The sequence below is a fragment of the Meriones unguiculatus genome (assembly GCF_030254825.1).
Source record: "Meriones unguiculatus strain TT.TT164.6M chromosome 13 unlocalized genomic scaffold, Bangor_MerUng_6.1 Chr13_unordered_Scaffold_34, whole genome shotgun sequence".
Lineage (NCBI taxonomy): Eukaryota > Metazoa > Chordata > Mammalia > Rodentia > Muridae > Meriones > Meriones unguiculatus.
Genome location: NW_026843646.1, coordinates 13,036,365 through 13,060,610, shown reverse-complemented (window position 1 = coordinate 13,060,610; position 24,246 = coordinate 13,036,365).

Below are 24,246 nucleotides of genomic sequence, written 5' to 3'. Positions count from 1 at the left end.
TGGTTAAGGAAACAGGATCCAACATTCTGTTGCATCCAAGAAACACACCTATGCAACAAAGACAAACACTATCTCAGAGGAAAGGGCTGGAAAACTGTTTTTCAAGCAAATGGTTCCAGAAAACAAGCTGGAGTAGACATCCTAATATCTAATAAAATAGACTTTCAACCCAAGTTAATCAAAAAGATAAGGAGGGCCACTATATTCTCATCAAAGGAAAAATCCACCAAGAGGACATCACAATCTTGAATATCTATGCCCCAAATACAAGAGCACCGACATTCGTAAATGAAACATTATTAAAGCTTAAATCATACATTGATCCTAATACCTTAATAGTGGGAGACGTCAACACTCCACTCTCACCAAGGGACAGATCAACTAGACAGACACCAAATAGGGAAATAAAAGCACTCACAGAATCCCTAAATCAAATGGACCTAATAGACGTCTACAGATCATTTCACCCAAACTCAAAAGAGTACACCTTCTTTTCAGCACCGCATGGAACCTTTTCCAAAATAGACCATATAGTTGGCCACAAAGCAAGCCTCAACAGATACAAAAGGATTGAAATAATCCATTGTATACTATCTGACCACCATGGACTAAAGCTAGACATCAACAACAACAGAAACAACAAAAAGCCGACATGCACATGGAAACTGAACAACTTACTACTCAATGACAGCTGGGTTAAGGAAGAAATAAAGAAAGAAATTAAAGACTTCCTAGAATTCAATGAAAAGGAAGGCACAACATACCCAAATTTATGGGACACATTGAAAGCAGTGCTCAGAGGAAAATTTATAGCACTAAGTGCCTGCAAGAAGAAATTCGTAACATCACATACAAACAACTTAATGGCCCAACTGAAAACCCTAGAAAAAAAAGAAGCAGATACACCCAAGAGGAGCAGATGGCTGGAAATAATCAAACTATGGGCTGAAATCAATCAACTAAAAACAAATAAAACTATCCAAAGAATCAATGAAACAAAAAGCTGGTTCTTTGAGAAAATCAACAAGATAGACAAACCCTTAGCCAAACTAACTAAAAAGCAGAGAGAAACTATCCAGATCAGCAAAATCAGAAATGAAAATGGGGACATAACCACAGACATTGAAGAAATCCAAACAATTATTAGGTCATACTACAAAAGCCTATATGCCACAAAATTTGAGAATCTAAATGAAATGGATAATTTTCTTGAAAGATTCCATCTACCAAAACTAAGTCAAGATCAGGTAGAAAGACTGAATAGCCCTATATCTCCCAAGGAAATCGAAGCAGTCATTAACAGTCTCCCCTCCAAAAAAAGCCCTGGACCAGATGGCTTCAGCGCAGAATTCTACAAGACCTTCAAAGAAGTGCTAACTCCAATTCTCCTCAAACTATTCCACAAAATAGAAACAGAAGGAACACTACCAAACTCATTCTACGAAGCCACAGTCACCTTAATACCTAAACCACACAAAGACCCAACAAAAAAAGAGAACTTCAGGCCTATCTCTCTTATGAACATTGATGCAAAAATACTCAATAAAATACTTGCAAACCGAATCCAAAGATATCATCCACCATGACCAAGTAGGCTTCATCCAAGGCATGCAAGGGTGGTTCAACATACGGAAATCCATCAATGTAATCCACTACATAAACAAACTGAAGGAGAAAAACCACATGATCATCTCCTTAGATGCCGAAAAAGCATTTGACCAAGTCCAACACACATTCATGTTTAAAGTCTTGGAGAGATCAGGGATACAAGGCACATACCTAAACATAGTAAAGGCAATATATAGCAAGCCTATAGCTAACATCAAACTCAATGGAGAGAAACTTAAATCAATCCCACTGAAATCAGGAACAAGACAAGGCTGTCCATTGTCCCCATATCTCTTCAACATAGTACTTGAAGTCCTAGCCAGAGAAATAAGACAACTAAAGGAGATTAAGGGGATACAAAATGGAAAAGAAGAGGTCAAAGTGTCACTATTTGCAGATGATATGATAGTATACATGAGCGACCCCAAAAATTCAACCAGAGAACTCCTTCAGCTGATAAACACCTTCAGCAAAGTGGCAGGATACAAAATCAACTCAAAAAAATCAGAAGCCCTCCTATATACCAAAGACAAAAAGGCTGAGAAAGAAATTAGGGAAACAACACCCTTCAAAATAGCCACTAATAACATAAAGTACCTTGGCGTGACTCTAACCAAGCAAGTGAAAGACCTGTTTGAGAAAAACTTCAAGTCTCTGAAGAAAGAAATCGAAGAAGATATCAGAAGATGGAAAGATCTCCCGTGCTCATGGATTGGTAGGATTAACATTGTGAAAATGGCCATCCTGCCAAAAGCAATCTACAGATTCAATGCAATTCCCATCAAAATACCAACTCAATTCTTTACAGACCTTGAAAAAAAGATTCTCAGCTTCATATGGAGAAATAAAAAACCCAGAATCTCCAAAACGATCCTGTACAACAACAGATCATCTGGAGGTATCTCCATTCCTGATCTCAAGCTGTACTACAGGGCAACAGTAATAAAAACTTCATGGTATTGGCATAGAAACAGAAAGGAGGATCAATGGAACCGCATAGAAGACCCAGAAATAAATCCACACACCTATGAACACTTGATATTTGACAAAGAAGCCAAATCCATTCAATGGAAAAAAGACAGCATCTTCAACAAATGGTGCTGGACCAACTGGATGTCTACATGCAGAAAAATGAAAATAGATCCATATTTATCACCCTGCACAAAACTAAAGTCAAAGTGGATCAAGGACCTCAACATAAAACCAGATACCCTAAATCAATTGGAAATAAAAGTGGGGAGCAGCCTAGAACTCATTGGCACAGGAGACAACTTCCCGAACAGAACACCAACAGCACAGGCTCTAAGAGCAACAATCAATAAATGGGACCTCATGAAACTTTAAAGTTTCTGTAAAGCAAAGGATACCATCATCAAAACAAAACGACTGCCTACAGATTGGGAAAGAATCTTCACTAACCCTTTATCTGACAGAGGACTAATATCCAGTATATACAAAGAACTAAAGAAGCTGAAAAGCAGCAAACCAAGTAATCCAATTAAAAAATGGGGAACAGAGCTAAACAGAGAATTCTCGACAGAGGAATATTGAATGGCAGAAAAACACTTAAAGAAATGCTCATCCTCATTAGCCATCAGGGAAATGCAAATCAAAACGACCCTGAGATATCACCTTATACCCATCAGAATGGCCAAGATGAAAAACTCAAGCGACAACACATGCTGGAGAGGTTGTGGAGAAAGGGGAACCCTCCTCCACTGCTGGTGGGAATGTAAACTGGTACAACCACTCTGGAAAGCTATCTGGCACTTTCTAAGACAAATAGGAATAGGGCTTCCTCCAGACCCAGCTATACCACTGCTAGGTATATACCCAAAGTTTGTTCAAGTACACAAAAAGGACACTTGCTCAACCATGTTTATAGCAGCTCTATTTGTAATAGCCAGAACCTGGAAACAACCCAGATGTCCATCAACGGTGGAATGGGTACAGAAATTGTGGTCTTTTTATACACTGGAATACTACTCAGCAATCAAAAAGGAGGAAATCATGAAATTTGCAGGCAAATGGTGGGATCTAGAAAAGATCATTCTGAGTGAAATATCCCAGAAGGAGAAAGACAAACATGGGATATACTCACTTATATAGACCTATAAGATATGATAAACATAATGAAATCTATACACCTAAAAAAGATAATCAATTGAGCGGACATGGGGTAAGATGATCAATCCTCGTTTAGAAAGACAGATGGGATGTGCATTGAACGTATGACAGGAGTCTACTGAGTGCATCTGAAAGACTCTTAACTAGCAGTGTTTCCAAAGCAAAGACTCATGACCAAACCTTTGCCAGAGTACAGGGAATCATAAGAAAGAAGGGGAGTTAGTCTGATTGGGAAAGGATAGGAGCTCCACAAGGACCAAATATATCTGGGCACAGGGTCTTTTCTGAGACTGACATTCAACCAAGGACCATGTATGGATATAACCTAGAACCTCCACTCAGATGTAGCCTGTGGTAGCTCAGTAACCAATTGGTTTCCCAAAGTGAGGGGAACAAGGACTATTTCTAACAGGAACTCAATGACTGGCTCTTTGGTCTCCCCACCTCCGAAGGGAGGAGCAGTCCTGTTAGGCCACAGAGGAGGGCTTTGCAGCCAGTCCTGAAGATACCTGATAAAACAGGATCAGATGAATGGGGAGGAGGTCCCCCCTATCAGTGGACTTGGAAATGGGCACGGTGGAGATGAGGGAGGGAGGGAGGGACTGGGAGGGAATGAGGGATCGGGACACGGCTGGGATACAGTTAATAAAATGTAACTGATAAAAAAAATAAAAACTGATAAAAAATATATATAATTGCATTTTACTAGAGTGCACTGCAGTGTTTGTTATTCAATAATAAATCATACTAGAAACTAAATATAGGGAGGTTATTTGAAATAAAAATCTAAAGAGGGTATTTACAGGTCTACACACAAGTAAAGAACTCATACAACCTGACATATGGGATGCTTATAATCCACTGAGAAATTAAATTATTCAAAATATTTTATATAACAGGGCTCATATGGTATACTCAACTGCAAAATTGGACTAAGAAAATTTTTATGACTCAAAAAATAATTTCCCTTTTTACACTAGTATATTGTACAGATCAAGAAGGAGTTCTGAGGTAAGAAGATATGTCATTCTTTGTGATAAATCTCATAGATCTGTGTGTTGTCAAGGAAAGATGGGAGGGACAAAATTAATCATGTGTAAAAAGAAATTCTCATGGGTTTGGGCCTTTCTAGTTCATAAGGGTGGGACATTAGGGGCTTCTTGGTATCAAGAAATAGCTTGTTTGCTCTTACAGGTGACATGATTCTTCACAGCCAGGGCTTCAGGACAACAGTGATGCAACCTCGGCACTGAGGTGTGCATGGAGCCTTCACTAGGCTATTAGATGTTTGAGGATGTTCATTGTGACTTCTCAGTGATGAACAAGTAGTATACTTTGGACAATACATTTCAATGAATAAAATTATAAAAATTAACATGTGTAGGGAGATTGTTCAACAAAATGAGAGGATTCAAATCTTACGACCCCCTGAACTGTATTTGGGTCTCTCTGACTCAGCAGACCTGGAGTGTCCCTTCTCTAAGTGAACCTTTTCCTGTTGAGTAACACTTTTTCTGTTGATTGTGTCTAGCTCTTAAGGCCCAGTGATTAATTATCTCACCCTAGGGGCCTGGTTCATGGGTCACTTGGGACTCTGAGTGATGGCATTCTTCTACCAATTCTTCCAAGGCAGTGTTCTCTGTGTGTGCCAGAGAGAACAATTCTCAAGTGTGGCTTCCTTTATTCTATCAACCTTGTGCTCACAGTTTATATATTCTTTAAAGGTGGGTTTGGGCTACATATGTTTGAGGATGAGTAATGTATTTATAGTTGGAGAAGGTAAAAACAAACAAACAAACAACAACAAAAACAGATGTCTTTAGAAATTTAAGAGGGAAATGAGACCAGAGTGTGAATTCACTCCTATATGTGTATCCACATTGATAGTGTGTGAAAATCTTTACTGTAAAAGTCTTCTCATGGTGGGGCGAGGCCAAGAGTTTGTGTTACTCCTGCTTTTTCACTGCCCTTTCTTTCTGACAATGTCTGAAATAGGAATAGAATGTCTTAAAAAATTTAAATGTCTTATCTGTAGTCACAGTACTGTAAGAAATTGATTCTAGTCTCAGGAGAAAAATAGACTTGCACTAACAAGTCTCTCACCAATTCCTCATAAACTCCTTATCCTGACTCCTCAATGGTCATGCTGGAAGTGAAGCCAGGAGAGGCATCAGACAAATAGAGATCAGTAGAGGCATTCTTCTATCTTGTTTTACCAGACTCCCTACAGCAAAACAGGGCCCCAGATGTTATTTGGCCTTGAGAGCTTAGCACAGCTGACTCCATGTGGAAGTATCAGCCAAGATGCAAAACATAAAAACTCAACATTTAGACAGCACCACTTCCCAACTGAGTCCTAATCCATCAAAGTTCATAGTTCTTGGAGAGTCTCTAACAGCACTAACTTTGATTTTTCCTTTCTGTAGTTCTGTTTCTGGTTAACTGTTCTTGTTAAGTGAAGTGTGTAATCTCAGGACATTTCTGTGTATGTGTGTGTATGTGTGTGTGTGCTTAATATCTCATCCTGAGAAAAGCTTGGGGGGAAATTGGGATTCTGAACACTCAGTTTAGTGGCTGGTGGCTAAAATGACTTTCTATTGGCTCAAATACATGTTGTTGCAGTCTTCTCTGGTGACTGCCACACAACAAGAGAACATGAGAAAGAATTCAGGAGAGAGGCCTTGGGGTCATTTCAGAGGGAAAGGGGTTATATTTTGTGTAATGTTATTTTGGGCAAGATATTTCTTTGATGTGTCGAGATGCAATGAGAGAATGAAGAAAACCATTTTCTTAACAGCAGCTCTGCTGGATAACTGCTGATCCAGTATCTAGGGAGTATGTGGTACTCAGACTTGTAAGTACACATTTCACCTGTCTTCTTGATTTATTATTTTACAGTCTTCCTTTTCACCTCTTTGTATTTTGTGATCATATCTATTCAAGAAACATCAGCAGAGAGCTGTTAAATTTTCTATCAAGTATTTTATTGGTTTTTATTGCCTGGTTGAAGTTATGTTTGATAGCAAACTGCTATGAGATTTTTGGTGTGGAACAATGACAGAAGAAACATGAAACTGGGACGGGCTATGTTTTTTTTTTAATTCATTTATTGTTATTAATTATAGGTTATTCACTTTGTATCTCAGTTGTAGCCCCCTTGTTCCCTCCCAATCCTCCCCTCCTCATCTTCTCCCATGCCCCTCCCCAAGTCCACTGATAGGGGAGATCCTCCTCCCCATCCTTCTGACCCTAGCCTATCAGGTCTTATCAGGATGGGTGCATTGTCTTCCTCTGTGGCCTTGTAAAGCTGCTCCCCCCTCAGGGAGAGGTGATCAAAGAACCAGCCACTGAGTTCATCTCAGAGACAGTCCTTGTTCCCATTACTAGGAAACCCATTTGGACACTGAGCTGCCATGGGCTACATCTGTGCAGGGGTTCTAGGTTATCTCTATGCATGGTCCTTGGTTGGAGTATCAGTCTCAGAAAAGACCTCTGAGCCCATATTTTTTGGTTCTGTTGCTCTCCTTATGGGGCTCCTGTCCCCTCCACGTCTCTCTATCTCCCCTATCTTTTATAAGATTCCCTGCACTCCTCCCAAAATTTGGCTATGAGTCTAAGGATCTACTTTGATACCCTGTTGGGTAGAGTCTTTCAGAGGCCCTCTGTGTCAGGCTCCTGTCCTGTTCCCTATTTTCTCCTTCTTCTGATGTCCATCTTGTTTGCCTTTCTGAGTAAAGATTGATAATCTTACCCAGGGTCCTCCTTCTTGCTTACCTTCTTTAGGTGTACAGATTTTAGTATGTTTATCATATATTGTATTTCTAATATCCACTTATGAGTGAGTTTATACCATGTGTGTCTTTCTGCTTCTGGGATACCTCACTGACTATGATATTTTCTAGATCCCACCATTTGCCTGCAAACTTCATGATTTCCTTGTTTTTAATTGCTGAGTAGTATTCCATTGTGTAAATGTACCACAATTTCTTTATCCATTCCTCTGTTGAGAGACATCTGGGTTGTTTCCAGATTCTGGCTATTATGAATGAACCTGCTAAAAACATGGTTGAGCAAATGTCCTTGTATACTTGTGCATATTTTGGATATAAATGACTAGGAGTAATATAGCTGGATCTTGAGGTAGCATTATTCCTAATTTTCTGAGAAAGTACCAGAATCTACTGTTTTGGTAATTCTACTTTCATGTCTTGAATTGTTTTGATTATTTCATTGAAATGTCTGTGTTTTCATGGTACTCATTAAAGCATTTATTAATATTTTCTTTAAGGTCCTTGAACCAATTTATGATTGCTATTTTAAAGTAGTTTTCTTCTGCTTCTTGCTTTTTTTTCAGGGCCTATTGGAAGAGTGTGGCTAGCCTTTGGAGGAGGCATGTGGTCTCACTGTTCATGTTTGTGGTTTTTGTTTCTTTGTTTGCTGGGATCTAGGCATTTGTAATTATAATGTTTGAAGTGTTTCTTGGTGTAAATATTTTGTTGTCTTTGTTGGATGGGAATTATATTCTTTGCTTGGTATTATTCACTCTGTATCCTAGCCAAGTTTTGGTTCTCTGACTCTCTGTCTACTGTGGCCACTGGAACTTCCTAGTAGAAAGTGGTTTTGTAATAAGGTAAGGAATGTCAGAAACAAGTGGAGGTGATTAGAAAGAAAGACCATTTTCTCAGAATGTGAGACAATGTCTTGCTCATGTTCTATAGGCCACGATCATTTGTGTGACATGTCCAGCAGTAGTGGGCCAACACAAAGTAAACTAAATTATTTTTATTAACATGTTGTTGGACCTGGAGAGGTGGCTCAGAGGTTAAGAACCCTGGCTGTTCTTTGAAAGATTCTGAGTTCAATTCCCAGCAACTACATGGCAACTTGTAACCATCTATGAGACAATCTGGTGATCTGGTGCCCTCTCTGGCATGCAGGCAGAATGATGTACAAATAATAAAACATCTTAAAAAAAAAAAAAAAAACATGTTGTCTCATAATTGCTTTGCTTTGACATTTTTAACCTTACTGGTCATTTGCTAGTATATTATGGCTTCTGATTTTATGTTTTTATGGTATGTGAGCATGCATGTGTGTGTGCATCCATCTCTCTCTGTCTCTCTTTCTGTCTTTTTGTCTCCGTCTCATCTGAATCTCTCTCTCTCTCTCTCTCTCTCTCTCTCTGTGTGTGTGTGTGTGTGTCTCTCTCTGTGTGTGTATATATAAAATGCTTCGCTGTGGATCTCTTTATCTGTTCCTATCTTTTGCAAGAGGATGCTTCTCTGATGATGACTGAATAAGCCACTGATCTATGAATATAGCAGAATATCATTAGGAGTCATTTTATTGGTAATTGTTTTTAGACCACTAGCATTTAGTTTTGCCAGAGGTCTCTGGTCTCTCTAGTATCTGGTTCTTGGTGACCCAAGCAGTGATAAGCATGGGTTCCCCATCCTGTGGAGTGAGACTTAAATCAAATTAACATTGGTTGACTGCTTACACATGCTCTATCCCACCAATGTCTAGTATATTTGGCAGGCCAGATGGATTGTATGACTAATATTTTGAGGCTGGGTTGGTATTTATGTTTCTCTTTTCGTAGCCTGTATGGTAACTTCCTGTACTAAAGATATTAGAATGTAGGGATAAAGGCTTTATGTAGGTACCAGCTCTACTTCTCCATGTTCAATGAGTTGTGTGCTTATCGTAGTCAGCAATGGGGTCATATTGTCAGTTTACAAAGAGTAACCCATTTTCTTAGCCAGAGTCTGGATTGTTTGATTCCTGTGGGACCCCCTTGGCTAAAATCTCAATAGAATGCAGCCCAGTTCCCGTACTAGAAGCCTCATTTGGTTATAAGAAATGGCTAGTTGGATATCCATGTCTCTTGTTATTAGGAGATACCATTAAAATTACCTTCATATATTTTTGAAAATTTCCACCACATTAGGTTTCTATAGCATACCTCAAATGCACCTCAACTACAGCCGTCTCTCCCCATATTCACTCCCTCAACCATTTCTATCTTCCTCCTCCCCACCTGAATCTTCCCATTTCTAGCCCCATCAATACTCAGTCCACCCCAAAAAATTTATTCTATTCCCCCTCCCAGGGATATCCATATGGTCTTCCTAGCCCCTTTCTCTATAACTAACCTCTCTGGTTCTATGGGCTGTAGGTTGGTTATCATTTATTAAATGGCTAATATTCACAAAAAGTGAATAAATATAAGATTTACCTTTTGGGTCTGAGTTTCCTCACTCAGGAAGATTTTTTTTTCATTCCATTCATTTGCATGCAATATTCATCATCTCACTTTCTTTTCTCTATACGGGTAGTACTAAATGATGTAAATGTACCACATTTTCTTCATCTATTCATCTGTTGAGGAACATCTAGGTTGTTTCCAGTTTCTGGATATTATGCATAGAACAGAAATGAACATAGAAGAGCAATGTCCTCATGGCAGGATGAAGTACCCTTTGGGTATATGCCCAAGAGTAATATAGCTAGATCTTGTGGTCAATCTATTCTCAACTATCTGAGGCACTTCCATATTTATTTCTGTACAAGTTTTCACACCCACCAGTAATGGATGGATGTTCCCCTTACTTCACATTCCTACTAGCATGAGCTGTCAGTTGTATTACTGATCTTAGCTATTCTGATAGGTATAAGATGGAATCTCAAAGTACTTTTTACTTGCATTTTCCTTGGTGGCTAAGGATGTTGAACATTTCCTTAAATATTTGTCAAGTATATGACAGTCCTCTAATGAGAATTCTCTGTTTATATCTGTACCCCATTTTAATTGGATAGTTTGGTTTTTAATAGCTACTTTAATGGGTTTTAAACATATATTTTGAATATTAGACTATTATCAGATATGGACTTGGTAAAAATCTTTTCCCATTCTGGAGGTTCCAGCTTTGTCCAACTGACAGTGTCCTTTGCCTTACAAGCGTTCTTTTAACTTCATGAGGTCCCATTTCTTTTTTTAGCCTTTTTATTTTTAATTAATTAATGAATTAATTAATTATACATGCAGATTGTAGGCTTTCCCTCCTCTCCCAGTTCCTTCTATGCCCCCTCAGATAAGGGAGTCTCCCCCCATCTTCTCATACCAGCACATCAACTCTAATCAGGACTTAGTGAAACTTTTTCTTCTGTTTCTTGATCATGCAGCCCTGCCAGAAGAAGGTGATTAAAAAGAAGGCAATAGAGCCCATGTCTGACACAGTCCCCTTCTCCATTTCTTTCTTTTTTAATTCTTTATTAATTACACTTTATTCCCTTTGTATCCCTCCTGTGGTTCCCTCCCTCCTCCCATCCCAATCCCTCCCTTACTCCACCCTCTGCATGCATGCCCCTCCCCAAGTCCACTGATAGGGGAGGTCTTCTTTTCCTTCCTTCTGATCCTAGTCAATTAGGTCTCATCAGGTGTGGCTGCATTGTCTTCCTCTGTGGCCTGGTAAGGCTGCTCCCCCCTCAGGGAGGAGGCAATTAAAGAGCAGGCCAATCAGTTCATGTCAGAGACAGTCCCTCTTCCTATTACTATGGAACCCACTTAGATACTGAGCTGCCATGGGCTACATCTGAGTCTTAGGTTATCTCCATGCATGGTCCTTGGTTGGAGGATAAATCTCAGGAAAGACCACTGTGCTCAGATTTTTGGTTCTGTTACTCTCCTTGTGGAGTTCCTGTCCTCTCCAGATCTTACTGTTTCCCACTTCTTTCATAAGATTCCTTGCACTCTGCCCAAAGGTTGGCCATAAGTCGTAGCATCTACTTTGATAGTCTGCAGGGCAGAGATTTTCAGAGGTCCTCTGTGGCAGGCTCCTGACTTGTTCCCTCTTTTCTCCTTCTTCTTATGCCCATCCTCTTTGCCTTTCTGGATAGGGATTGAGAATTTTATCAATAGTCCTCCCTCTTGATTAGTTTTTTTAGGTGTACAGATTTTAGTAGGTTTATCCTGTATTATATATCTATATGAGTGAGTATATATCATGTGTGTCTTTCTGCTTCTGGGATAGCTCACTCAGGATGATCTTTTCCAGATCCCACCATTTACCTGCAAATTTCATGATTCCCTTGTTTTTTATTGCTGAGTAATATTCCATTGTGTAGATCTGAGGTCCCATTTATTAAACGTTGATCTTAGTGCCTATGCTAGAGATGTTCTGTTCAGGAAGCTGTCTCCCATGCCACTATGTTCAAGGCTTCACCCCACTATCTCTTCTATCAGGTTCAGTGTATCTGGTCTTACATTGAGGTCTTTGATCCATTTGGACTTGAGTATTGTGCAGGGTAGTAACTATTTATGTTTACATTTTTCTACATTCAGCTATCCAGTTTGACAAGCACTATTTATTAAAACCATTGTTTTTTTTTTCGGCTTGTATTACTGGCTTATCAAACATAAGGTGTCGGTATGTGTGTGGATTTATGTTTGTGTCTTTATCTGTTTTTATGCCAATATCATGTGGATTTAATTATTATAGCACTGTAGTGCACTTTGGAATAACTAATGGTGAGAGCAAAGCTGGCAATCTTGTTTGTTTTTCTTAGTTGTCTGCTTGTTTTTCTAAAGAAAGAGAGAAAGAGCTTGGATTAGGATGATGTGGTAGTTTGAATGGGACTGTCTCCCACAGGGGCTCATAACTTCAATGTTTAGTCACCAAAGACTGGCAATATTAGGAGATGTGACTTTGTTGAAGTAAGCATGGCATTATTTTAAGTTAAAAAATAGACCTGGAAAGGATCATCCTGAGTTGTCCCAGAAGCAAAAAGACACACACGGTATATACTCACTCATATAGACATACAACATAGGACAAACCCACTAAAATCTGTACATCTAAACAAACTAAGCAAGAGAGAGGACCCTAACTAAAATGGTCAGTCCCCATCCTAAAGGCAAAGAGGATAGACATCAGAAGAAGAAGAAAACAGGAAATGACTTAGGAACCTGCTACAGAGGGCTTCTGAAAGCCAGAAGAAGAAAACAGGAAACAAACTAGGAACCTGCCACAGAGGGCCTCTGAAAGCCTCTGCCCTACAGACTATCAAAGCAGATGCTGAGCCTTATGGCCAACTGTTGGGCAGAGTGAATGGAATTTTATGTAAGAAGTGGGAAATAGTAAGAGCTGGAGAGGTCAGGGTCAACACAAGGAGAGCAACAGAAAAAGAAAATTTGAACACAGGGAACTTCCCAGAGACTCATACTCCAAACAAGTACTATTTATGGAGATAACCTAGAACCCCTGCACAGATATAGCCCATGGCAGTTCAGTGTCCAAGTGGGTTACATAGTAATGGGAAGAGGGACTGCCTCTGACATAATCTGATTGGCCTGCTCTTTGATCACCTCCCCCTGAGGGGGGAGCAGCCTTACCAGGCTACAGTAGAGGACAATGTGGACACTTTTGATGTAAACTGATAGACTAAGATCAGAAAGGAGAGGAGAACCTCCCCTATCAGTGGACTTGGGGAGTGGCATGCATGCAGAAAGGGGAGGGAGGGTGGGATCAGGAGGGGAGAAGGAGGGGCTTATGGGGGGATACAAAATGAATAAAGTGTAATTAATAAAAAATAGAATGCATAAAATTCTCAAAGAACGTATTAAAAAAGAACATGGTTTCAGAGGTCATTTCCATACCTTGTTGATATTCTAGATTTAAGCATCTTCCTCAAAGTAGTTCCCATAGGGAAAGGTCCTGTAACAAATGGGCCAATGTAATCATGTTATTTTCTTAGAAAGGCCTTTAAAGTCTAATGTATGAGCTAGACATAAGGATATGGAATTCCAACTGCTTCATCATCTCCTGTTCTCACAGATGAGCTGTTGATCCTAAAGATTAATAGCTGTTCTCAGATTACAGGATTCTGTTGAAGAATAACTGTCAGGGAATTTGATAAAAATTAGAGCAAGATCCAGATGACTATAGAAGGATCTTGGACAGAGTCAAGTACATAGGTGAAAAGGTCTGCTAATTCAGGCATAGTTTCTGAGTAACAAGGAAAATTTACTTTTTGTGTGTGATGGAGAACACCAGGAGGCCTTGGCCACAGTTTTCTCTAAGACGATGACTGACAACGTGAACTTTGTTTGATTGCATTAAAGTTTCTCTTTTCTACTGAAATATGGAGAAGAAAGATAAGCTTGATTTCAGGTTCTTTCCACAAGGAACATAGATTTATGGCATGGACAAGTCATGTTCATGTGTTCCTCAGAGTAAAATCCTTGCCAGAATTAGAGAACAATGAGCAAAAATTGGTTCTCACACTGCCTGTTCACAGAAAGAGCTTCTTTGCTGTCCATCTTCAATTTCACTATGAGATGGCAAGACTCAGAAAGCAGCACAGTTGTTTTATGTTGATTCCCAAGCAGAGAATCTGACATTAAAGAGACTCAAGAAGGACACGAGGAAACAACAACAAAAAAAACTGTCATTTCTTGAGTTGTATACCAACTCAAATGTACCACAATTTCTGTATCCATTCCTCCTTTGAGGGACATATGGGTTGTTTCCAGATTCTAGCTATTATGAATAAAGCTGCTATGAGCATGGTTGAGCAAATGTCCTTGTTGTATACTTGAGCATCTTTTGGATATATGCCTAGGAGTGATATAGCTGGGTCTTGAGGTAGCACTATTCTTAACTATCTGAGAAAGCACCGTGTAGTATTGATTTCCAAAGTGGTTGTACAAGTTTACATTCCTACCAACAAGGGAGGAAGATCCCTCTTTTTCCACATCCTCTCCAGCATGTATTGTCACTTGAGTTTTTTATGTTAGCCATTCTAATGGGTATGAGGTTAAATCTCAGAGTTGTTTTGATTTGCATTTCCCTGATGATTAAGGAGGTTGAACATTTCTTTACGCGTTTCTCTGCCATTCGATGTTCCTCTACAGAGAATTCTCTGTTTAGCTCCATACCCCATTTTTTAATTGGATTGCTTGATTTGTTGCTTTTTAACTTCTTGAATTCTTTATATATTCTGGATATTAACTCTCTGTCAGATATAGGGTTGGTGAAGATCCTTTCCTAGTCTGTAGCTTGTCGTTTTGTTCTGATGACAATGTCCTTTGCTTTACAGAAGCTTTTGTTCCATGAGGCACAATGAAATACTACTCAGTAATTAAAAACAAAGAAATCATGAAATTTGCAGGCAAATGGTGGGAATCTAGAAAAGTTCATCCTGAGTGAGGTATATCAGAAGCAGAAAAACATGTTATATACTCACTTATATGTGGATATTAGAGATATAATATAGGATTTTTAAAAAAACATACTAAATTTAAATAAGCTAACCAAGAAGGAGGACTCTGGGTAAGATTATCAATCCTCACTCAGAAAGGCAAATGGGACAGACATAGGAAGAGGGAGAAAACAGGGAACAAGTCAGGAAAGATTCAGAGGGCCTCTGAAAAATTCTACTCAGCAGGGTATCAAAGTATATGCTCAGACTCATAGCCAAACTTTGGTAGAGTGCAGGGAATCTGATGAAAGAAGGGGGAGATAAAAGACCTGGAGGAGACAGGAGCTCCACAAGGAGAGCAACAGAATCAAAATATCTGAGCAAATGGGGTCTTTTCTAAGACTGATACTCCAACCAAGGAATATGCATGGAGATAACCTAGAACCCCTGCACAGATGTAGCCCATGGCAGCTCAGTGTTCAAATGGGTTTCCTAGTAATGGGAACAAGGACTGTCTCTGACATTAACTCAGTGGCTGGTTCTTTGATCACCTCCCCCTGAGGGAGAAGCAACCTTACCAGGCCACAGAGGAAGACAATACAGCCAGTCCTGATAAGACCTGATATGTTAGGGTCAGAGGGAAAGAGAGGAAATCCTCCCTTACCAGTGGACTTGGGGAGGATCATGGGAGGAGAGAAGGGAGGGATTGATTGGGAGGGAATGAAGGAAGGTGCTTTAGCTGACATACAAAGTGAATAAACTGTAATCAATAAAAAATACTTTTTTTAAAAAATAAAAGAAAGATAAGTTTTTTTTAAAAAAACTTTCTAAACTCTTAATTCTAAACTCCATGATTTTCCAGTTTAGAATTTTATGTTACCTTTTTTATCTATAACAGAGTGGAGAATCTATAGTACTTCTTGAGGGATTTAAAAAAAAACATATGCATTTATATCTCCTCACAACTTCTCTGGAAGGTGAGATTCCTGGACAAAAAAAAAAAAAAGGAAAAGGAAAGAAAGCTTGTAAAGTCCTTTTGTTGGGGGTGGGTTGGGTGTTGGATTCAGTGTCGTACCTCAGTGTGATAGAGGGCTTTTCTTGAGTTTATGAATCAATACAAGTTCAACTTCCTCCAAATAGTTGAGTAGGATTCCAGTTATGTCAAATCGTAACTGACTGGGTATGCAGTTCTCCAGAGTTACTAGTTGGTAACATGTTTTGCCTCTGGGTAAAATGTTATTTGTTAGATGAGTTGGTATTTCTGCTTGAGTACGCCTCATATCTTCCCAGGATCCTACCCTGAAGTAGGTCTCCAACTTGTAGACAGCCCCACCTTCAGTTTCTCTTTTCTCTACAGTTCAGGGGAAAAGACAAATAGAGCAGAGTTTGACTGAATGCCTAATCCATGATACTCTACTAAGCTTACAGACAAGAGCCTGTCAGGGTTGTCCTCTGACAGGTGCTACCCAGCAGCACCTCAAAACAGATGCAGAGACTCACAACCAACCATTGGGATATGGGTAAGGAGTCTTATGGAAAAAAAATGGGATGAAAGAGAAAAGGACCTGGAGGAAACAGGAGAAGACCAACAGAGCCAACTAACCAGGACACAGGGGGACTTGCTGAGAGTGAAGCATCAACCAAGAACCATACACAAACTGGACCTAGACCCCCAACAAAGATGTAGCAGATGAGCAGTTTAGGTCTCAGATGGGTCATCTAGTAAGGGAAGACTGCATTGGACACAGACTCAGTTGCTAGCTTCTAGATTATATTTCCCTGGCAGGGTTGCCTTGTCAGGCCACAGGGAAGAAGACAAGCTCAATCCTGATACAACTTGATGAGCTAGAATGGATGGTAAATGGAGCTACTCTTTTCTGAGGGGGGTGGGACTGGCAGGGGAAGAGGGATGGGCTACAACAAAAATGAAAAGTGAATAAAAAATAAATAGTTTTTTTTTTTTTTAAATAGGGTGGTTTAGCCAGGTGGTAGTGATACTCACCTTTATTCCCAGCACTCAGGGAGACAGAGGCACATAGATCTCTCTGAATCTGAGTCTTGCCTGGTCTACAGAGTGAGTTCCAGGACAGTCAAAGCTACACAGAAAAACTCTGTCTCTAAAACAAAACAAAGCAAAACCAAAAAGATGGGTCATTTTGTAGGTGGAGCATTCATCTTGTTCTTTTTTTTTCTTAATTCACTTTACATCCTTGTTGTAGCCCCATCCCTCCTCACCTCTCAGTCCCACCTTTCCTCCCTCCTCCTCTCCTCTTTCTCAGAAAATAGGAGCCCTCCTTCCCATTCACCCCAGCTCATCAAAAAGCATCAGGACTTCTTCCCCTGTAGCCTGGCAAGGCAGACCTGCCAGGGGAATGTGATCAAAAAGTTTTTAAGAGAGTCAATGTCAGAAAGAGTCCCTGATTTCCCTACTGGAGGATTCACATAAAGCCTGTGGGGCCCATTGACTCCATTTCTGTAGGGGATCTAGGTCCTGGCCATGTATGGCCCTTAGTTGATGCTTCAGTCTCAGCAAGTCCCTCTGGGCCCTGGATAGTTGGCTCTGTTGGTCTTCTTGTGGAACTCCTGTCCCCTCCAGGTCCTTTTTTTCTCTTTCTTCACATATTTCCACAAGATTCCCTACACATCACCCAACATTTGGCTGTGCATCTGTTTTGAGGCATTGCTGGGACCACTCTGACAGGCTCCTGTATGCAAGCTTCAGAGAGTATTATTCATAGTATCAGCAGTTGTTGGTCTCTCATAGGGTGGGTCTATGGTTGAGCTAGATATTTTCCTCAATTTAATACCAGATACCCTAAATTTATTAGACAGAAAGTGAAGAGTCTCAAACTCATTGCACAGGAGACAACTTCTTGAACAGAACATCAACAACTCAGGTTCTAAGATCAACAATTAAGAAATGGTACCTTTTGAAACTGAAAAGCTTCTGTAGGACACTATCAATAGAACAAAATGACAGTCTACAGATTGGAAAAGATCTTCACCAACCCTATAGATGACAAAGGGCTAATATCCAAAATATGTACTGAACTCCAGAAATCAAACACCATAAACAAAGTAACCCAATTAAAAAATAGAGTACAGCACTAAACAGAGAATTCTCAACAGAGGAATCACAAATGACAGAGGAGCACTTAAAGCCATGTTCAACACCCTTAGTCATCAGGGAAATGCAAATAAAAATTACTCTGGGATTCTATCTCACACTAATCAGAACGGCTAAAATCAAAATGTCAAGTGATGGCACATGCCGGGGAAGGTGTGCTGAAAGGAGAGCCCTCCTTTATTGCTGACGGGTATGTAGACCTTGTGCTACTACTTTGGAAATCAATCTATTTTTTTTTGTTTTTTTTGTCATTGTTGTTTTTGTTTTTTCAGAAAACTGGGATTAGCTTTACCTCAAGACCTCTCCTAGGCATATACCCCAAAGACACTCCACCATACAAGAAGGACACTTGATCAAGTATGCTCATAACAACTTTATTCACAATAGCCAGAATCTAGAAACAACCCAGATGCCCCTCAACTGAAAAATGGATAAAGAAATGGTGGCACATGTACACAATGCAATACTACTCAGCTATTAAAAACAAAGAAATAGTGAAATTTAAAAGCCAATGGATGGAACTAGAAAAGATCATCCAGAAAGACACACATATACTTGCACATAAGTGAAATTTAGCCAAATAGTACAGGATAAGCGTACTATGAGGCACAGACTCAAAAAAGATAAGTAACACAGAGGATCCAAGGGAGGATGCATAAATCTCACTAGGAAAGGGAGACAGAGTAGACAGAGATAGTGGCTGAAGAGAGGGAACCAGGTAGGAGAGGAGTTCAGTGAGGTAAGACGATAGAGGACAGAGCTGGGAAGAACAAGGGTAAGAGGACTGTAGAGAAAAAAAGAAACTGGTGGGGGAGGTATATCTGTGTGACAAGCTGGAGGCCTAAGTCAAGGTAAGCTCCTGGAAGGATATGAGAGGCACTCAAGCAGAGACTCCTAGTAGCAGAAGGGATAAAGATTAAAGAGGACACTCTTCTAACTAGACTAGCTCCTAGCAGAGGAAGGGGAACACCAATACACCCATGAAAACTTCGACCCAAAATTTACCTGCCTGAAAGATTTGTGCAAAAATAAAGATACAGATTAAGGAAAAGCTCAACCATTGCCTTGGCCAACCAAAGATCCACACTATGGGAGAGCACCAACCCATGACACTATGAATGAAGCTCTGCTAAACATTCAGACAGGAGCGTGATAGAGTTGGTTTATTTATAATTTTCTTTACTTCCTCAGGTACGATAATCCTTAAGAAATAGAATTGATAGGTTAACAGAATATTTTATTTGTGTCTCACATTGAAGGAAAGCTAAGATGATATGAATGAAATTTATAATGCTTCTTAGAGGACAACAAATATATTGTACCTCCTCACAGCTTCTCTGGAATGTGAGCTCTCTGGACAACAAAATGAAAATCAAAGAATGCTTGTAGAGTTCTTTTGTCAGGAGTGGGATTGTGGGCTGAATTCAGTGCTATACCTCAATGCGATAGAGGGGCTTTACCTTGATTTTACACAAGTTCAATGACCTCCAAACAGCCACAGAAGGTTTTAAAGAAATTTGATACAGAAGAATTTTAAGAGGAGGGAATCTCAGCATGTCTTGCCAAGAAGCTACTTGGGATGCATATTCAGCACTGTGCATGGGGTTCTTTTACAATTAATGCATTCTTTAATGTATTGGGAAGATAAAATATAAGAGAAGAGGGAAGAAAGGAAAGATTGCCTAGAGGGAAGAAGAAAAAAAAATATGGGAAGATATAAAAGAAAATGTGTGTGGTTGTCTGTGTTTGCTGCTGCTACTTCTGTGTGTGTGTGTGTGTGTGTGTGTGTGTGTGTGTGTGTGTTTGTGTGTGTGTGCAGGTACAAGTATGACAGAAAGAGAGAGAGAAAGAAAGAGAGATGAGGGATCTCGCCTTCATTTTCTCTTATTTTGTAAGAATGTTGATTACCGTGGCAGTGATAGGAAATTGTCTGGTATTATGTATATACCCAAGAGAAACTAAATTGTCACAAGTGTTGTAATACACATAACCTTCATGCCAAAATGGTGGCAAATGTACTTAATTTGAAGAATATGTAAATGAAATTTGTATCGATATGTTGAAAATAATACATCAAGTTAACAAAGCAGGCATAAAATTAAATCTTTTATAGTTTTATTTTCTAATAATTTTGGAATACTGAAATCAATAAGATAGAACATAAGTAACTAAAATAGATTAAAAAGAATTACAGATACTACATATTGGAATTTATTTTGAATTGATGGAAAGTTCTATAATTAGATATCTAATGAGAGGAGAGACACGGTACATTAGTCTATGTCTCTCATATCACAGCCCCAATTTAACATATTACTGAGAAGATAAATCTTTGCATATGCCCTTCATAAATGACATATTGTTATGGCTGCTAATAAGGCATGGACACCCAGCCTGAGAATTGCTAATAACCTTTTTTAAATGTTATTCTTACTATATAATGCATTGGTACAATTGTTTAGAAACTATATTTAAGGCAAAAAAAGGAAACAATTCATGAGAATTAGCAGACGTCTGTCAGTTCTCTTTGAAATTCTCTGAGATTGCTGTGACTATTTTCTTAACTTTTGTATTTACAATATGGAAATGTTTTTTTTTATTTCCTCTGATGAATAGATGAAATGAGAGCCATACCCAAGCTAGGCTTATGCATGGCTTGGGCTGAGCCCAGAGTGTTTCCCTAGACCAACGCCTGGAAACTTCTAGCTTCCTACAATCTAATCATTTGTAAGCCCAGACCTTGAAGGCTTTAGCTTCCAGCCTGTGTCTGCTAACCTAGGCCTAGAATGTTTTTATCCTCCAAGAATTTCTGCTGAATATGATCACCTTTTTAGCTCTTTCTGAACTCTGGCTGGCTGGTTCAACTCAACTGTTCTGGCTCAAAACTCCTCTCCAAGATGACTGATTCAAACTGGCTTCTGAACATGTCTCACTGAATTTCTCTGTTTGGAAAAAACTGCCTGAACTTCACTGACTGCACAAACTGAACAGAACTGTATGAACTCATCTGCACTCAACTGAAGTCTCCTCTTTCACTCTGCACTGCTCTTAGGTAGCCTCTCCTACACTCATGAAAATTGGACATTTGACTCATTCTGTCAAATCTTTCTCTGATTCATCACTTTGTCTGTCCCTCTATTAGATGCCACTATTTGAGATTAAAGGTATACCTGCATTCAAGCCAGGTGAATTAAGGGGTATATTAAGTGGAAGTTTGTACTCAAGCCAGATCACACAGACCTAGGTCTTTGAATAAGACTCCTTGCCAGAGCAGCCCTATTGCTGAATTAAATTTAATTTACAACTATATACTTATTTGTCTTACTAGATAGGCTTATATTTCTAAATCGTGCTATTCGGTTGTGAATGTTTTTGAACCTTCTACAATTAAGTTTATCTATTTTCCTGTAACTCTCTTCAATTAGACTTATTATTTCAGAGAGATATTTTTACATTTGTGGTGATAAAGTTTACACTAAACCATTTTGGTGGCACACACCATTAGTTCCAGGGAGGCAGAGACAGGAGGATCTCCTACTTCAAGAGGAGCCTACAGAGTGATTTCAAGGAAAGCCAAGGTTACAAAGAAAAACCCATTCTCTAAAGGTAAAAATGTTGTTCTTTTTATAGGATATTATTTCAGAATACAGCATGTTGTCTTTTCTAGCTCCTACCATTTGCCTATAAATTTCATGATTTCCTTGTTTTTAATTACTGAATAATATTCCGTTGAGTAAATGTATCATGATTTCTGTCATCCATTCCTCCGTTGAGGGACATCTGGGTTGTTTCCAGATTCCAGCTATTATGAATAAAGCTACTACAAAAATGGTTAAAAAAAAAGAATTACTTCCATGTATGTGGACCTATCTGCATTGCCCCCGTGGCACGCCTGGGTTGGCTACCCAGAGGCTATTTAAGCTGTGGGCTGGCTTTCCCCGGGGTCCGAGGATTGTTCAATGTTCCTGAATAAACTGCATTGAAAAAAATAAAATAAAATAAAAGCTACTTGAGATAAAAAAAAAAAAAGAATTACAGATACTACATATTGGGATTTATTTTGAATTGATGGAAAGTTCTATAATTAGATATCATTAATGGAAGCATAACATGGTGATTAAAATAACAAACACTGAAATATTAATTTTGAAATAAATATATTGTTCTGTGAATACCCCAGTTTAAAGTACATATATAAAACTGTGTCCTGGTGGCACATGTATTTAATCCCACTCAGGAAGCAGAAACAGGCAAATCTTTATGAGTTCCACCCAGGCAGGTCCACATAGAAAGACACATCTCAAAAAATAAGAAAATACTTAGTGAGAAAATGTATCCAGTATCATACTGCAATCAGACAGTGAAGGTTTATAAACTGAGAGATCTAGGTGCATACACACCTGTAATGGTGTTGATCCTGGGGAAACTCATCCCAATCACCTGTCAGTCATGTAAACCAAAACATTGCTAAGATAGGCTGCTGCTCTGTGGCATATTTTCAAGATGGGACTCATAGCTAACTAACACTGAGGAGCAGAGAATTGTTCTGAGAAGTTTACAATGCTCTGCCCATCATTTTTTGTTTCTTGATACAGCTTCCTGAGGGTTTGACTCAGGAGGTCTGGGTAGATATAGAAATGTGTTTTTCTAGCCAGTCCCCAAGGATAACATTGATACTGAGTGTGATGTTATATAAATGAAAGATTATGCTCACGTATTATTCCATCCTCTGTTGTCAATGAGAGGCTACCAAGCTTACAGTGTAATGCTTGGTAGTTACTTCACTGTGTGTTATGCCACAAGCAGGGCTTAGAGATAACAGGTGAGCTTTAGATCACTCAACCTCATCCCCTCAACCTGCCTCATGGTTTTACTACTCAAACTCAACATTGAGAACTCAATGACCCCCAAGAGAGTTATAACATGATTCTTGACATGATCTGTCATTAGACTCAAAGTCTCATGAACAACATATTTTTGATGAAGATGCCTGTTCACCTTGAGTTATATTGAAAAAAAAACATATATATTACTTTCCTCATATATATATACATATGTATATACATATATACATGTACGTATATAAATACATATATATATATGAGAAAAATAATTTTTGCTATTTATTTTTTTATTAATTACACTTTATTTACATTGTATCCCCCCTGTAGTTCCCTCCCTTCTCCCCTCCCAATCCCTCCCTTCATATTCTTTCTCCACGCATGCCCCTCGCCAAGTCCAGTGGTAGTCTTCTTTTCCTTCCTTCTGATCCTAGTCTAATAGGTCTCATCAGGAGCTGCTGCATTCTCTTCCTCTGTGGCCTGGTAAGTCTGCTCCCCCCTCAGAGGGAGGTGATCAAAGAGCAGGCCAATCAGTTCCTGTCAGAAACAGTCCCTTTTCCCATTAATATGAAACCCACGTGGACACTGGACTGCCATGGGCTACAACTGTGCAGAGGTTCTGGGTTTTCTCCATGCATACTACTTTGTTGGAGTATCAGTCTCAGGGAAGGCCCCTGTGCTCAGATATTTTGGTTCTGTTGCTCTCCTTGTGGGGCTTCTGTCCTCTCAAGATCTTACTATTTGCCACTTCTTTCATAAGATTCCCTGCAATCTGCCCAAAGGTTGGCCATAAGTTTCAGCATCTGCTTTGATAGTCTGCAGGGCAGAGCCTTTCAGAGGCTCTCTGTGGCAGGCTCCTGAATTGTTTCATGTTTTCTTCTTCTTCTGATGTCCATCCTCTTTACATTTCAAGATGGAGATTGAGCATTTTAGTCAGGGTTCTCTCTCTTGCTTAGTTTCTTTAGATGTACAGATTTTAGTAGGTTTATCCTATGTTGTATGTCTATAGGAGTGAGTATATGCCACGTGTGTCTTTTTGCTTCTGAGACAACACACTCAGGATGATCCTTTCCAGGTCCCACCATTTACCAGCAAATTTCACGATTTCCTTATTTTTCATTGTTCAGTAATACTCCATTGTATAGATGTACCACATTTTCTGCATCCATTCTTCAGTTGAGGGGCATCTGGGGTGTTTCCAGCTTCTTGCTATTACAAATAAAGCTGCTAAAAACATGGTTGAGCAAATGTCCTTATTGTGTACTTGAGCCTCTTTTGGATATATGCCTAGGACTGGTATGGCTGCATCTTGGAAGCTAGGAAGCACTATTGCTAGTTGTC